Genomic DNA, 14,768 nt, shown 5'->3' on the forward strand with positions numbered 1-14,768 from the left:
TGCATTCTTAATCATTATACCATCTGGTTTCTACATTGATATTTCTTGTGATCTTCATTCATTCACTAAGTGCCTCATTAGACAACATATTAAGCAGTGAGGATACCATGTAAGATGCAGCCTCACTTTCTTTCCTCAGACATAATGGAGAAAGTAGAAAAGCAATCCTGATACTGTGAAATAGTAAAATAAATTTAAAAAAACCTCCCCCACTCCCCTGATTCATAAGAGAAAAAAAATTTGCATTGATCTGTCCATTTATGGATTCCATCTTCCTTTGAAAGCAAGGGTTAAGAGATGGTGGGCATAAAGCAGTGTTGTAGTGAAGTCTCAGATAAGGCATCTGCTTGGGTGAAAGCACCAGTGATAAGAAGTGACAAAGTGAGAAAGGAAAGAACCTCTGCCCCTGTTGTATCAAGGAACATCCACTTAGTCCTGTTTTATATTTTGAGTTACAATATAAGATCATATTTACAGAAGGGGAAAAAAGGTACCACTTACCTTCCCAAAATAAAAGAAAAGCCCTTGTGAGAGACAGGTCACATAGAAAGGGCTAGGGCTTTCTTTTCAGTTGCTGGACCTAATCCCTTCAGCCCACACAGGAAAAAATAAAAAATAAATTACCTAAGGTTAGTAAGAGCCAAAATCACATTCTCTCACAACTTTTGTCTGTCTGTTTGTCTTTATGTCTGTCTCTCTACCTCTCTCTCTATTTCACAAAGACACACGCACACAAACACAAATACACAGGCACATGCATGCAGAGATACCACCACAAAATAATCAAAAACTGGCCTTTCCTCTCAGGGAAATCTACATTTAACATTTACAGCAAATATGGTGAGTGGGTTTCTCATTTGGGCAATAGGTTAAAGATTTTTGCATAATCCAGGCATTCTCTTCTTTAAACTGTAGCCAAATACTTCATAATCTTATTTGTCTGTACTTTAAGAACCATTTCCAGAAAGTATTCAGAATGTTGCCATGTATCTGAGTTGCAGGGGACTCTTCACTTTTGGGCAGCCATGGATCTCCATTTACTACGGATGTATTCCTGTGTAAAATTCTAGGAGGTACTCACCAGCCCTTACTCTCAGCAAATCTATAGACCAAACAGATGATTCTGCAATCACTAAAGCATCCACCACATATGTTTGAAGAAGACAGGATTAGGAAAAGTATACCCTGGGGTATAGTGGAAAGATCAGGAACTCTAATGTCAGGCAGATGCAAATTGGAGAAGTGTCTGAGGAACAACACAACAACAAAATATAAGATAATGGCATATACCCTTGGATCCTTTCTCTTCATCAGTAAGAGAAGACTCATGATAGCCATGTTGCAGTGTTCTTGTATAAGAAATAATTCAGAGATGACCACTTAGGATTCAATATATCATAGATATCAGGCCATTCATCCCATAGTGAGTTGTGGTTTATGGGCCTCATGATGACATTTAGACCAGTGGCATAGCCATTGTGGACTGCCATTCCTGTGTGCCCTCAGCAATTGTCATTCTTGTGCCAATTGAACTTACCATCCTGCAGAACAGCACTGCTTTGTGGACCTAGCCCAGGGTCTTGCACAAGTTTGAATTTAAATCCTGGATGGAGGGAACTGAGCTCATCCACAAGTATTGTTTCAATGTGTCCCTTCAAAGCCAACCTCCAGTTCTCATTGTATTGGTTAAACTTGTGGCACCATCAGACAGGAGAAGAACATTGCCCTCTTACCGGGAAATGAGACACAACAGACTGACTTTTTCAAAACTCTTTAATAACGTAACATCCAAGTGGGCCCTCTGTGTCAGCATGACTGCCGTGAAGTTAGCTCCATTGTTGAATCATTCCCTTGGTTCCATAAAGCTCTCACCTTCAGTGAGTGGACACTACAGATATGAAGCCAAAGTTTGGCATTGAAAGAGTTCATTCCAGGGCCAGTGTGGGAAGGGAATGGTAGTGTATGTTCCTTTCAGGATAGATGACCAAAGGGTAGGAGGCAGTGTGTTACACCATAGGCATTTTGTGGAGGGTTGGGGCAAAGGGTATTCACCTGAAAGTTGAAAATCAGGAATGGGGATGTCGTCTGGTGCTGTCGCTTCCAATTAGTCATGGGCTGCCCTCAGTCCGCCAGAGAAGCTCACATAACAACAGGGGTCTCTGCCCTGTGCATGCTGCCTCTGAGGCCATAACCCTTGGCTTCAGGGGTGTCTGACTCCCACAGACAATCTGGAATATGGTCTTTCATCTCACTGATGGTAGGACCTATGGGTGGGCTTATTTGAATAGCTACATTGATTCCATGGCGTTTCTGCATATTGATCTATTATAATAGTGGAATGTAAATGAAGGTGCAAATGTTCATCACTTCCACCCTCTACTGGGCACACCTCTCCCACTGTAGCTTCTTCCTGCAGTGCATAAATATAATGCACCGCAGGTTACTACACAACACAGTCCCATGAGCCCAAAGTACAGGGAGACCCAGGCTGAGGCACTAAAATAAAGAGGGAGCTGACTGACAACTCTGGCTCGGACATGAACTGTTTCTCATTCCTCTCCTTGATTTGGCTCATTCATCCATCCATTCCCTCCCTTCCTCCTTACATACCTACCTCATCATTTTAGTATTCAGTTAAAGCTTGGTCTGCAGGGAGCATAAGAGTATATTGTTAACCTTTCAGAGACAAGGGACACTAGGTCTAGAGGAAACATGACCTGCTGAGACTCAGTCAGGCCTTCTGGCTCCCAGTCCAGGACTCACTCAATCCCTCAGACTGATAAACTGAACTTAAGGGCGAGGCCCTCAAGGAACCACTTGACAAGGGCACCAGTGTATCTTTTCTGGTTTGGCACAACATGGTTTCTGCCTTCTCAAACTCCTTAGTTTCCTAGAAATGTCTGTCTCTTAACTATTTGGCACTCCATGCAGGCAGCCACCACCCCATCAATACAAAGTCTCTTTTCTGAAAGTTTGTCCCCACACTCAAAGGACTGAAGGGATACTTACTGCCAGCAAAGTCCAGGTTTGCCATTTGAGCATACCATTGAGACATGTTACCAGGCCCATGGCTCAGCAAAGAATCAACTGCCCCCAAGAATCTGTCCACCAATGGGAATCTTGGGAAGACCCAAGCCCCATTGTTGCCTAAAGATGATGTCACTGGGTTCTGAGCACTGGGCGTTCCAGGGCTGGGGCTTGTGGAGTGGCTCTGAGTTGACGGCAGGAAGGGACTCCATCTTGTGGCATCTCATGAGCATAGTTGTCATCCATCAAATACTGGTCCTCCCCAGAATTGTCTGTTCCCAACTTCTTATGGTGAAGTCACAAAATATCCCCCAGATTCGGAGCCTCACACAGTCCATGGGCTTATATTTAGGTTGTTGCTTGTTAGGAAGCCATTACTGGATATATTTTCCAGTGAGAAGTTGGGGAGTGAACACAGTGAATATTGGGCAGGCGTGCCTTCAAGAAGTTGGTGACCATGGTGTGAGGGAAAAAAAAGAAAATCTGTTCAGGGGAACCAAGTGGTCGAACCACCTTCTTTGGCTCCTACAGTCTCACTTTTGCCTCCTCAACAAGGGCTGGCAAAATGTTCTCTTAATATCACCAGGCCCCGTGGGAGCTGTCCCCTTTGAGGTCTTGCATCTCTTCCTAGCTTCATCTCCTCCCTGTCCTTCATAAACCTTTTCCCTCTTGGTGCGCTAGATTCCCCAGAGACCCTGTATATCCATCTCTGGAGCTTGGCTCAAGCTGTTCATTCACTCCCACATTTCCACCACTGAACACCTCCTTATTGTCCCAGGTGGTCAGCTATCCCTACTCTGTGAAAATATTCTTTTCAGCTGATTTCCCTGAACCTTATTATCTCCACTTGGAAGTGACTTGGAGAGTTGTCTTACCCAACTCCTCTCATATGCTTGAGTACTGATGGCTCAAATTCCCTACTCAGTAACCCATCCTCTATGGTTCCATTGATTCGGGGACTTGCTTATCACCACCTGAGACAGCTTGCTTTATTTATGACCAGCTCAGATTGAAAGCCATTTCCTAAGCAAGGCTGGCTCAGCCTCCCAGTAGGTTGTGCCAGTGGTCCTGACTTGGCCCTTGTCACTCTTCAGTTACTCCCATCTTTATCAGTAGCCAGAATGAGCCTTTTATGAATAGATGGTGTTCCTCTGCTCAAACATCCCTTGACTTCCACCTGTCACTCAGAGTGCTTCCTGTAGGCTGCAAGGGGGTTCCTGGAAATGCCTTAGTCTCTCACCCTGTGGTCCATGTGTGCTCTCATTTACAGTGATTGATGAATTTCTCTTTTTCTGTTTAGGACCTGTGAAGAAGGCAAGGGAAGAAATAGGTGACTACTGTTGCAGAGTTTGCAATTGATCCAGACGTTTGCCAGTGCACCTCATGTTCCTGCAGGCAGTCTGGGCCGGAGCCAGGGCGTGACCACACAGAAGATGAGGAAGAGCAGCTCTGCCTTTTGCCTGTTGCTCACTTCTGGTCAGTTCACCCTCATTGAGCTCATCAAAGTTTAGGAGCTGTGATTTTGAGTTCACAGTCACCAGAAAAAGAATGACTTGAATTATAACACCCAACTATTCAGATCTGAGAATGTTTGACATGCCAGGTGTCATGAGGAATCAGACTTGTGCTCAGAAGTAGCCCAGAAAAGAAAAAGCAAAGTACTTTTGTAAAAGGGTGTGCATCCAAATCAGGTCTGCAGAGCAATCACACCATGTTGGGCAGTTCAAATGCTTTTATCCCTAATGCAGATCTGATCCTTGACCTGATGAAACAAACTTAGTGGTATGATTTATGCATTTGGCTTAATTGAGGTATAATTGAGACTCTTCATTTCTGTCTAACATTTACTTAAAAATAGGATTTCATCTTTCTGGCAACCATTAACATATAATGGTAGGATCATTGGATTAGAAGAGCACTTGACTTTGCTTTGGCAGGAATATAATTAGTTAATATTGGCTGATATGCTATCTCCATTATGGTCATAACAAAGGCATGAGACTGTGTTGGCTTTGAGCCCTTCTCCAGTATTATTTACTTTGGAAAATCAATATAGCCTCCCTTGATTTCTTTTGATTGGGAGAAAGAAGTACAGTGGGAGGCTCTATCCTAACATTTGGTGCTACATAGTCTTACGGAACGAGTCTTTGAGCAACGGCTTACTTGGTAGCATGTAGACCCAGACCAGGATTATTGCACAAGTCCCAGGATATTTAAAGGTCTTTCATATCCAGCTTTTTATGCTATTGTAACATGACTGCTTCAACTCTTTCCATCTGAATGATGTATAATGCTGTCTCATACTCCAGACTGTGTACCCCTTATGCAAAATGTTTGGGACTAGAAGTGTTTGAGATTTCCAAATATTTGCATATATACAATGAGATAACTTGGTTAAGGGTAGTCACTTCACAGCATGATACATTTATATTTCATATACACATAGTTTGATATTTAGGATGGGGTGCTTTCTTTTTCTTCCTTTATTTTTGTGTTTTCTGCAGTTGGGAGTCTTGAACTGAGTACCTTGCACATGCTAGGCAAGCACTTTGCCACTGAGTTACATCCCCAGCCTCTGATGAAATCTTATGCAGTATTTGAATACACCTTTTTTTTTTCTAGTACTGGGGATGGAACTCAAAAGCACATAACTACTGGGTCACATCCCCAGCTCTTTAAATTTTTATATCCTATTTTGAGAGAGTGTTCTGCTAAGTTGCTTAGGGCCTCACTCAATTGGCTGGCCTTAAACTCCAAATTCTCCTTCCTCAGCCTCCTGAGCTGCTGTGATTGGAGATATATTCCACCACATGAAGACTCATGAGAGCCATGTTGCAGTGTTCTTGTGTAAGAAACAATTCATAGACGACCACGTAAGTTTAAATATATGATAGATATTAGCCATTCAGCTCATAATTTGGTGTGGTTCATGGGCCTCATGATGACTTGTTAGACCAGTGGCATAGCCTTTGTGGACTGCCATTCCTGTGTGCCCTCAGCAATTGTCATTCTTGTGGCAATTGAACTTACCATCCTGCAGAACAGCACTGCCTTTGTGGACCTAGCCCAGGGTCTGCTGCGGGGGCATATGGAATTCCATCCAGTGCTTGACAAAGATACTCTGGAGGATGTTTGCAAAGGCTCATCCTAAAAGGAATTGCCAGATGTTTTGCTCCGCAGCATCGTGCTTTTTCTGCTGTGTTTTTCTTATATTACTCATTTCAGTCTGAACGGATTTCTTAAGGGCATGAGGGGAATACAACAAAAATTCCAGAAAATATTACCTGCAATATGAAAAACAATGGGTCTTTATCACTAACAAAATTAAAAATAATTTTGCAACCGTGCAATCAGTCCCTTAAAGTCTCTGGAGAAAATAGTTATAGATCTGCCTTTGTCTCCAACATGCTGATTAAATTCTAACAATGGTGGTGGGGTAAAAGAATAAGGTTTCACAACATTCCTTGTTCCTACAAAGACTAGGTCACCCCTATGAGAAATGTTGGTTCACAATGCCCTGTTCTGGAAAAAAAGAGCTATATAAGACAAGGTAATTTATTCAGTAAAAAAAAATTTGGCCGCAAGAACCACTGCAACTGCTGCCCTCCTGTAGCCCTTAACTCAGCAATTTAGATATTAACCAGATGGACCTAGTAGAGATGGTCACATGAGATTACTTGTCTATCACTTTAACTGCGAGAATAATAAGAATAGTCTTAGGTCACATAGAGTTTAGATATTAAGGAAATAAACATTGTATTAGCTCATTGACGTAGTTAGATATTCTTATAACAATTTGATTAGGTAAGGATAATCTGTAAGGTTACTGTTTTCTCATAATCTTTCTGATCCTTGTTAAAAACAATTTCTGCCTATGATTTGGAAACTCCTTTAATTTTAAAAACAAGACTGCCATTAAAGCCTGAGGAAAAATGTATATAAACCCAGCCTTCCCCAGAATAAAGTGGGAGTGATTGCACCAGAAGTAGAGTCTGTGTTTTTCATTCTCCATCCAACGCCGACGCTGTCTCCCTGCGCCCTGTTTACCTGTGTGGAACCCATGGACTCCTGCTAGGGCTGGACCCTGGCAAGTGGCGCCCAATGTGGGGCACTCTGGTAAATGCCCCATTTATTAATATTAATTTCTTTCCTTTTCAAGACAGTTAAGATCCTTCCTGGGGTGCCGTGGACCCCTCGGTAGAGAAGGCCGAGAAAGGAGAGGCAGGGATAGACAGAACAGCTAAATGGGAGGTAGTGAAAGCAAAGAAAGAGCATTATTTATTGATATTGTTAAGCACTTATTAACTAAAAGAGGAACACATGTAGGAACAGCTCAATTAAAAAGATTTTTTCATTTCGTGCAAGAATGTGCCCCTTGGTTTTCTGAACAGGGTACTTTAGATGTTAAAACCTGGAAAAAGATAGGCAATGCTATGCATGCGCATCATAGATTATATGGCAATGAAAGAGCACCTGCCGATGCTTTTGCGTTGTGGAATCTTTAGGGACTGTTTAGACCCTAGACATGAAAGTGAGCAGCTAAGTAAAAGGGTAAGATCACCAGATGAAATGTCAGAAAAGGAACCTTTGCTGACAGCCTGGTTAAAAAATATACAGAGGAAACCCAGAGTGAAAGTGAAAGTGAATCAGACGATGATGAAGACGGGGAGAAAGGAGAAAGGTCTACCTGATCAGCTCTCCCTGTCTGATGAGGAAGATTTGGAAGAAGCCGCTTTCAGATATCATAATGAGGATCCACCTTTGGTGGCTCCTGTTGTTCCGGCCCTTCCTAAACCCCTAGATAAAATAAAAAGGAAAGTCCAAAAGGTAGGATTTCTAGGTGCTGTTCGTGAGGCACAAAAACAGGGAGATGTTAGTATTTGTTGCCCTATAGTATGAACTATAGATGAGGGAGGAGAGCCTCATTGGGAACCTCTCTCTTTTAAAATATTAAAAGAACTAAAAGCAGCCATAAACGATTTAGGACCTACTTCCCTTATACTCTGCAGCTAGTGGAGAATGTGAGCTCACAGTGGCTGATGCCTTTTGATTGGCAACAAACTGCAAAGTCGTGTTTAACACCAGGGCAATATTTACTTTGGAAGACAGAATATGAAGAATTAGCAAAAGCCTCTGTATAGTCACAGATGGACAGAAGAAGAAATAGAATAACCTTAGGACAGTTAACAGGAACAGGGGATTGGCTTACTCCTGCAGAACAAATTAAACTTCCTAGAAAGGTTTTAGAGGAAATTTCTAAATTTGCTCAGTTGGCATGGAGGTGATTGCCTTCTGCTGATGCTCCTACAACCTTTCTTAGTAATATTAAATAAGGTAGCATGGAACCCTATGAAGACTTCTTAGAAAAATTAGAGGAAAATATTTCTAAAATCATTACTAATTCAGAAGCAGCTGACATATTACTGAAGCAATTGGCTTTTGAAAATGGTAATCCTACTTGCCAGGCTCTATTAAGACCAATTAGAAGAACTGGCTCTCTTTCAGACTATATTAAAACCTGTATGGACAGTAGCCCAGCTCATATTCAAGGAATGGCTATGGCTGCTGCCTTACAAGGAAAAACTTATTCACAATATCTTAAAGGTATTAATCAAAATGTTAATGCTCCTAGGCCTGCTGGTCATCCTAGCAGGTCTCAAGGTAATTGTTTTTCTTGTGGACAACTTGGGCATTTTGCTAAGGATTGTCCTAATCCTAAGAATCCAATTGTGCCAGCTCCAGTGGTCCCTCAGAATACTGCTGGGGGAACTGGAGCTCCTCCTAAAACAATTTGTCCTAAATGTCAAAAAGGATTTCATTGGGCTCGTGAATGTAGATCCAGATTTCATAAAGATGGCCATTAGCTTAATGGACTAAGACAAGGAGGTTCAAACTTGCCTCCTATGAAACAGTGAAGGCAAAATTATCCAGGATTTCAAGCCAATGAATCTTATCCAAAAAACGGGATGAGGGGCCTGGGGACAATTGGGGATCCCCCAATCCATTTGTAGGACAACAATAATGACCTGGCCAGAGGAACCCCAGGAAGTGCAGGATTAGATCTGCCTTCCTCTCAGCATTTAATTATTACTCCAGAATCAGAGGTTACTTTAATCTCAACAGGCATATTTGGCCCTTTGCCTGAGGGACATATGGGCCTAATAATAGGAAGAAGTTCTATAGCAAAAGCAGGAATCCAGGTAATACCTGGTTTAGTAGATTCAGATTATTTAGGAGAAATAAAAATTATGGTCTATGCCCCATATAAGACAGTACAGATTTTTCCTCAACAGAGAATTTCTCAGTTATTGTTAATACCCTGTCTTAAATTTCCAAATCAAGTACTAGCCCCAGAAAGGAAAGAGGGTTTTGGATCAATTAATACTGTGGCCTGGGTACAAAAAATTTCAGAACAAAGACCTATGAAAGCCATAGAAAAAAATGGCAAAAGATTTAAAGGACTGCTAGACACAGGAGTGGGCGTAACTTGTATTGCAGCTCATGATTGGCCTCCTAGCTGGCCAACTACTAAATCCCCTTCTACTTTGGTGGGGCTAGGATTAGCCTCCAATGTGGCAAAAAGCTCTGTTATGTTACATTGTAGAGACAAAGAAAAAACTGGGACTTTTCAACCATATATTATTCCTTCTCTCCCATTTACATTATGGGAAAGAGATTTAATGGAACAACTTAATATTACTTTAACTGATGAACAGGAGGAAAGTACACATTTTTCATAGGGGCCTCTGTTACCAGGCAGGCTGACCCAATTATCTGGAAGGACAATCAACCAGTATGGGTGAAACAATGGCCCTTATCAAAAGAAAAACTCGAAGCAGCCACAAAATTAGTATAGGAACAATTATAGTTAGGACATATAGAGCCATCTAATAGTCCATGGAATACACCTATGTTTGTTATAAAGAAAAAAATCAGGAAATGGAGATTACTGCAGGATCTAAGAGCAGTTAATAATACAGTGGAGAGTATGGGAGCACTTCAGCCTGGCCTCCCTTCTCCTGTGGCTGTCCCTAAAGGCTATCATATCATAGTCATTGATTTACAAGATTGCTTCTTTACTATTCCTTTAGCTAAACTAGATAGATGGTGTTTTGCTTTTAGTTTACCATCGCCTAACTTACAAAGGCCTTATCAAAGATTTCAATAGAAAGTATTACCTCAAGGAATGAAACATAGTGCTACAGTATGTCAAAAATTTGTAGATCAAGCCTTAATTAATTGAAGACAAAAGTAATCAGACTGCTATATGATTCATTATATGGATGATATATTGATTACACATTCTCAAAGCCATTTGTTACAAATAATATTACAGGATTTAATGAAAGATTTACAGAGGTGGGGTCTGGTAGTGGCTCCTGAAAAAATTCAACAGGAACCTCCTTATAATTATCTAGGAAGAACTATAAAAACAGATTGTGTCAGCTCTCAAAAGTTACAAATTTGAAAAGACAAATTATTAATGTTAAATGATTTTCAAAAATTATTGGGAGATATAAATTGGATTAGACCTTATTTAAAACTCTCAACTAATGATTTAAAACCTTTGTTTGAAATACTAAAGGTGATTCATATCCTAACTCAATGTACAGTATTACTAAAGAAGGAGAACAAGACTTACAAGTTGTTGAAACTGCAATTCAAAAACATTACTTGCAACAAGTTAATTATAACTTGCTTTGTGTTTTTATTGTGCTAAAAACAAAACATACTCCAACAGGTTGTTTATGGCAAAATTATTCACTTGAATGGATACACTTACCATTATCAGGAAAGAAAATATTAATGTCTTATCCTACTATGGTAGCTTTTTTGGTATTAAAGGCCAGATTTAGAAGTAAAGAATTGTTTGCTTGTGAAATGCATGAAATAATTATTCCTTACACAAGAGAACAATTTGATCAATTATTACAAATTGATGATCAATGGCTATGGCATTTCTAAATTTTACAGGAAAAGTTCTTTCCACTTGCCCAATAATCCTTTACTACATTTTTTACTTCAAACAGAAATAAGATTTCCTAAATGGTGCTCCTCAACTCCATTAACAATGCTATGTTAATATTACGGATGGGTCACCAAATGGAAAAGCAATTTACAATAATTAATTCTCAACCCACAGTTCAATGGACAAAAGAAACTTCTGCACCAAGAGCTGAATTAGACAGCAGTCATCTATGCTTTCAAGACTGTTGCTCAACCCTTTAACTTGTACACAGACTCACTATACATTGTTAAACTGTTTCCAACCATAGAAACAGCAATGCTTTCCTTTTCATCTAAAATTATACATAGGCTACAAGAACGTCAATATCTATTCATAACAGAAATTCACATTTCTTTATAGGTCATATTCAGGGACATTCCAGATTACCTGGTCCCCTTGTTCAGGGGAATACCCATGCTGATCACTTAACTAAAATTTTTATTTTAACAGCTATAGAAGAAGCTATTATATCCCATAAATATCATCATCAAACTTTATCTGCCTTACAAAAACAATTTCATATTTCTAGAGAAGAAGCTAGAAACTATTGTTAAAAATTGTCATGTTTGTCCTAAATTTATTCCTTCTCCACAGATGGGAGTTAATCCTCAAGGAGTTTACCTATGTCATTGGCAAATGGATGTAACTCATATATCAGATTTGGAAAATTGGTCTTATGTTCATGTTACAGTCGATACCTTTCCTCATGTTATTGTGGCCTCAGCCAGAACTGGGGAAGCCTACAAGGATGTGATTCAACATTTATTCCTTTGTTTTTCTGTTTTAGGAATGCCTAAAAAATTAAAAACTGATAATTCTCCTGCTTATACATCAAAAACATTTAAAGATTTTCTGTTCTAGGTTTAATATTTCTCATTCTACAGGAATTCCTTATAACCCACAAGGACAAGCAATAGTAGAAAAGAGCCATCAAAGATTAAAATACAAATAAATAAGCTAAAGAGGGAGAGCTTAAATACTCTTCCTCACATCATATTTACAACATGCTTTATTTGTTTTAAATCAGCTAAATACTGACAAGGAGGGAAATACTGCAATGATAAGACATTGGGAAAGTAAAAGGTCAAAACAAAGTTTAGTAAAATGGAAAGATTGATTATCTGGTAAATGGAGAGGGATCTGATGACTTGCTGACATCCGGTCCGAGGCTATGCTTGTGTATTTCCACAAGATGCTGAAACACCTTTGTGGATTCCAGACAGATTGATACGTCACTACAATGAGCCCTATTTGAAGGAGGAAGAACAAAGAGTATTGGATCCCTTACCAATCCAATCAGATGGACAAAAATGGGCTAGTATTTAAGATAAAAAAGTTGCATCTTGCACAATCATCCGCAACTCGCAACTCAGACCTGCCGACTTGGGGACAAGTGAAATGCCTGACTGCCACTGCTGAACACATGGTGAACAACTCCGGAAAACCAAAAACCCATAGGCTTTGTTTTTTGCTTTGATTGCTCTCATTTTACTCAGGTACTGCCTATTCATACTTATGATAATGAAGGGAAAGCTTACTGGACCTATTTTCCAAATATTCACTTACTGCATCCAACTACTTGGAGCAGATCTAATATTAAAGTATTTACTAATGAGCCTCAATTACTTGGAGGGATTTCAGATTCTTTAATACCACATAAAATAGAATTTACAATTAAATTTCATGGAATTACTGAGGAGACACCAATGTGCTTTAGTATAGATAATCTACATGTGCCATTGGGATGTCTCCCTTTAAGTTATAGGACTTACATTACTGATTCTCCAGGAGAAGAAGACAATGAAAGAGATATATGGTCCCTAGAGATAACCTCATTTGGATATGCTAGTTATAATGATAAATATTTCAGTGGCTTTACCGCCTCCTTTTAAACTGTGTGACGACTTTAATAGTCATAAAGACAGATCTTGGAATCTACTCAATTTAGAAACAGATTTCCCAAAATGGTTTGGATGTGGTTTTCATCATACTGCACTACAGTTTAAGCCACAAGGCTCTGCTACTACTATTACAGATTATTCTGCATCTTCTCCTGATTTTGATTATAAACTTTGGTCAAAGATAAGACAGAATAAAATGTTACATTTTAATTTTAACCATTTTCTTACCAATGAGCCCATTCATAGATGGTTTACTCCTGGATGGGTAACACCCATCTATTAGAGTGACCTTAAAAATGGTAAATTCTCTTACTTTCCTGACTTGTAAAACTATTAGCAGCTACTAATAGAGTAATATTACAAAGACCTAAGTTAAGTAAAACTAATGACTTTGCAGTACGTACTTGTATAAATGCTCCTCATGCTTCTTATGTCTACCATAAATAATTTCAATATCACTAAAAATAAGGAAGCTTAACATTTATTGCCATGATTGTGTTCTTACTAATTGTATTAATTCAACCATGTCTAAAGATTTAAAGTTGTTTTTAATTGTACATCAGCCGAATTATGTTATATTGACAGTTAATCTCACAGAATCTTGGTATGATGACCCAGGTGTTGAAATTTTAAAAAGAGTTAATGAACTTTTAAGACCAAAAAGATTTGTTGCAGCTTTGATCCTAGGAATAACACCTTTAATCAGTGTAATCACTTCTTTAGCTCTCTCGACCACAGCACTTGTACAGGAAATTCATACTACTTCACACGTAAATGATTTATCATAATGTCTCTGTGGCTTTAGCAGCACAAGAACAAATTGATAAAAAATTAGAAACAGGAATTAATGCTCTTGAAGAAGCTATTTTCTTTATGGGAAATGAGATTCAAAATATTCAAACTAGAATGGCCACTAGATGTCATGATAACTACAAATGGATTTGTATTACTCCCTTAAAGGTTGATGATAATACTAATTTGGAACAAGTTAAAACTCACCTTAAAGGAGTTTGGAATAATACTAATATAGCACCAGATGTCAATGCTTTAAAACTACAAAAAAATGTTAAAGTCAGGCTCATCTCTCGGTTGTTCCAGCAGATAATTTGGCCTCCCAAATGTTTCATAATATAAAAACAACTATATTTAATAGTATGTTCCTAAATACAATATTACAATATGGATTGATTGGAGTATGTATTTTAATTTTAATTCTTGTCTTCCTTTCATTCTCTGAGTAATCCTCAGACTAGTCAAGAGAGTAAAATTCAAGAAGGCTTCTTCACTTTACAAAATAAAAAAGGGGAAGCTGCGGGGGCATCCAGAATTCCATCCAGTGCTTGACAAAGATCCTCTGGAGGATGTTTGCAAAGGTTCATCCTAAAAGGAATTGCTGGATGTTTTGCTCCAGAGAATGGTGTTTTTTCTGCTGTGTTTTTCTGATAATGTATTACTAATTTCAGTTTGAACAGATTGCTTAAGGGCATGAGGGGAATACAACAAAAATTCCAGAAAATATTACCTGCAATCTGAAAAACAATGGGTTTTTACCACTAACAAAATTAAAAATAATTTTGCAACCATGCAATGAGTCCCTGAAAGCCTCTGGAGAAAATAGATATAGATCTGCCTTTGTCTCCAACAGGCTGGTTAAATCCTAAGGATGGTTTTGTTTATGTGTGGTGGTGAGGTAAAAGAATAAGGTTTCACAACATTCCTTGTTTCTACAAAGAATAGGTCCCCCCTGTAATAAACGTTGGTACATGATAACCATTGTGACCACTGCCCTCCTGTAGCCCTTATCTCAGCAATTTAGATATTAGCCAGATGGA

The 14,768-nt window shown here is 39.2% G+C and overlaps 1 long non-coding RNA gene and 1 pseudogene across 1 annotated transcript in view; one reads left to right on the forward strand and one right to left on the reverse strand.

The window, feature by feature from the left end:
* Positions 1-12,599, forward strand: part of LOC124973824 (uncharacterized) — a 35,685-nt gene extending 23,086 nt beyond the window's left edge. The window contains exons 7-9 of the long non-coding RNA XR_007106714.1: positions 4,328-4,503; positions 5,800-5,900; positions 12,255-12,599. This is a non-coding gene — a long non-coding RNA (uncharacterized LOC124973824). The remainder of the gene's footprint in view (positions 1-4,327; positions 4,504-5,799; positions 5,901-12,254) is intronic.
* LOC124973792 (probable RNA-binding protein 19) overlaps positions 1-14,768 on the reverse strand; it is a 956,910-nt pseudogene that overhangs the window by 743,712 nt on the left and 198,430 nt on the right.

Source organism: Sciurus carolinensis, unplaced genomic scaffold, assembly GCF_902686445.1.
Source record: "Sciurus carolinensis unplaced genomic scaffold, mSciCar1.2, whole genome shotgun sequence".
NCBI lineage: Eukaryota > Metazoa > Chordata > Mammalia > Rodentia > Sciuridae > Sciurus > Sciurus carolinensis.